Below are 3,194 nucleotides of genomic sequence, written 5' to 3'. Positions count from 1 at the left end.
AGCTTAGTCACCCTCTTCTGCCAGCTGTTGAGCTTAGTCCTGCTGCCAGCTGCTGAGCTTAGTCACCCTCTTCTGCCAGCTGCTGGGCTTAGTCCTCCCATCTGCCAGCCACTGCTGTCCGCTTGTCTGCAAACCAAAAGCAAATGAAATCAGTTTCCAGAATAATATCTCCTCTTATCTGAAGGGTATATAATTTCAGAGAAAATGAAAAGTGTTCTTTAGGTTCTTATACACAGTGAGCTTTATTGGTTAGCATTTGGAATGTCTAAGAGGGCAAATACTTTTCCAGATGCTGGACACAACAATAGTGAACAAAGCAATGTGTTTTTTTTTTTTTCATCTGTGATTTAAAGATTGTTAAGAATGTTCTACCTTTCATATGTGTATGTGTGTGATTGTGTGTGTATGTATATATGTATATATACTTTATTTGTGTGTATGTGCCCATGAAAGCCAGAAGAGTTGTCGAAGCCCCTGTGGCTGGTGTTAGAGGTGGTTTTTAAGTTGTATGACATGATGCTAGGAACCTGTGCGTTTTAACTGCTGAGCCATCTCTCCAGCCCGAGCACACTTTCTATTGAGGACTATCAATATGGCTCGGCTAGAGAAGGCTCTTGGTGTCAAGCCTGGTGACCTAACCTAAATTTTAAGCCCTGGTTTGAAGAAGACGACCAACTCCTGTAAGTGGTCCTCTGACTTCATGCACACTGTGGCTCAAACAGACACATAATTTTTAGAAGAATGTTTTCATCTAAATGTTGATAAGTACTTTATACTATGCTCAACAAAATCCTATTCTACGCAGAATTATGTCCTACACATTCCAGTGTTGTGTCTGAGTTCTGTGAATAGCTGTCTCTTGTACTCTCTGTTCTGGGTTAGACCCCTCCAGACCAACACAAACGACCCCTTGCAGTGTGTTAATATTAAAACGTTTTGTTTGTTCTGAGATACAAAGGGCCTTTGCTTGAGGGGGCACTGTGAGGTTAAGCACAGCTCAGCGCTCAGTCCCAACGCTTTCCGTTTTCTATAATGACTGTGATTGTTTAATGCTGGCATGTTGGAGCTAAAATGTTTGAATACACACTTAAGCAATAAAAAATATTGAGCAGGAAACAACAACAACAAAAAACCCCCATATGCTTAGTCTAGGACCAGACAGAAAAGGCCCTCATTATCCCCATCCACACAAAGACAAAAATCGGAAGGATGCCGGTTTGAAAGTGTTCTTTTCCATAAATGGGATTTACAGAGAAAGCCACATGTGGAGCTGTCAGTTTTCCTCTGGGGGTAGGAGGGAAAGCATCCTTATGGGGGCTGAAGAGAAGGCTCAGTGGTTAAGAGTTTGTGTGTGCGAAGGCATGATGGTCTTGGTTTGAGCTCCAGAACCCACATTAATAACAACTGCTTGTGGGGTGTGTGTCTGTCCACTCAGCTCCCCCCCATCAAGACAGGAACAGAGCATAGGTCAACCAGCCTGGAGGAAGTGGTGAAGCTCCATTAGCAAGAGACCCTCCCTCATAAACAGGCAGAAGGGGAGAGCTAAGCCCCCAGAGTTGTCCACACATGCCTTTGTATAAGGAATGACTCCGCTGAGTGAATTCCTAATGTAAGCCTGGTAATTCCTGTTAATTCCACTTGGGGAAGCATCCTGCTTTCATCTAGAGTAGGGAGTGGAAGCCCTCTAACCTTGAGTTTCCTGACCGTGATGTACTTGCTTTGACATCATTGAAACATTGTTACTTCTTTCTTGTAATTCGGTTCAGCCTCTCACCCCCACTAAAAGAGCTGAAGGAGCTCTTCATTGCTGAGTCATCTCTCCAGTCCCTTAACTAAACATGCAGAAGTACTTCAAGAAGTCATTCACATTAATAACCACTATTTGAAAAAAGTATTTAATAATTGCCCATGTGAGATAAATGAACACATTTTCCCCCTGTTTTGGTAATTCTGAATTTAGCATTAAATACACTGGTGTGTATATTTGTAGCATAACACACATGTATACACACACATACTTGCTTTCCCTATCCTGTAACCTATTTTCCACTTTCACTGGTTTTGTGTGTAGACACTTTTCTCCCGCAAAAGGATACCTGCCAGTTAATTTTTGTCTTGGTCTTGGCCAGCGTTGGGCATAGGGCAGACAGAGGTTGAATAAATACTTCCTACATTGGCCCCAAGAAGCATTTGCTTTAGTTATTTTCCTGGTACTGTCTCCAAGCTTGGATAGTAACAGATGGTGTGTGGTACCCTTTTCATTGAAATCCCACCTCTATCTGGGTGGTGGTGGCGCACATCTTTAATCCCAGCACTTGGGAGGCAGAGGCAGGTGGATTTCTGAGTTCGAGGCCAGCTTGGTCTGTTCCAGGACCAAAACAGCCAGGGCTATACAGAGAAACCCTGTCTTGAAAAACCTAAATAAATAAATAAATAAATAAATAAATAAATAAATAAAATCCCACCTCTGTCCAATACAGCACACATTAACTACCCTTAGGCAATGAGGTCCTCTACAATCCAAGCTCTGTAGAACTCCACTGTCTGCAGTCACCTGAATGTCAATGGATAGATAGATATGTTCATCCTGATGTGTGCTAAGGGCTTATGAGTCTCCATGGGTAGCATCCCCATAGATGAACTACAGGAGGTTGCAAACCATCAGATGCCACCCCAAGGAAACAGTGTGTCATCTGCAAGTTGAAAATGTAGGGAAGTGAATAAGCCATCATTCATCCCAACAGAATTTGTCTTTCAAACTTCTGCATGTTTACATTGGTTTTCAGTGTGGAAAAACACCATTATGTATCAATTAATAATGTTTCAGACGCTGGCTCCATAGGTAAAGTGCTTGCCACGCTAGTGTGAACTTTGATCTTCAGCACACAAGTTCAAGCTGGCCACTGCCATGCAGGCTTGTAACCCCAGCTTGGGGGAGGCAGAGACAGGATGATCCCAAGGGTTTGCTGGCCAGCCAGTGTGGCCAGTGAACTCCACATTCAATGAGAGATCTTGTTTTGTTTTGTTTTGTTTTGTTTTTTAAAGTACCAGCAAGGAGGCTAGCGAGATGGCTCAGCGGGTAAGAGCACTGACTGCTCTTCTGAAGGTTCTGAGTTCGGATCCCAGCAACCACATGGTGGCTCACAACCACCTGTAATGAGATCTGACGCCCTCTTCTGGTGCGTCTGAAGACA

Source organism: Mastomys coucha, unplaced genomic scaffold (assembly GCF_008632895.1).
Source record: "Mastomys coucha isolate ucsf_1 unplaced genomic scaffold, UCSF_Mcou_1 pScaffold1, whole genome shotgun sequence".
Taxonomy (NCBI): domain Eukaryota; kingdom Metazoa; phylum Chordata; class Mammalia; order Rodentia; family Muridae; genus Mastomys; species Mastomys coucha.
The sequence above is the reverse complement of the archived record's forward strand: the minus strand, read 5'-3'. Positions refer to the sequence as shown.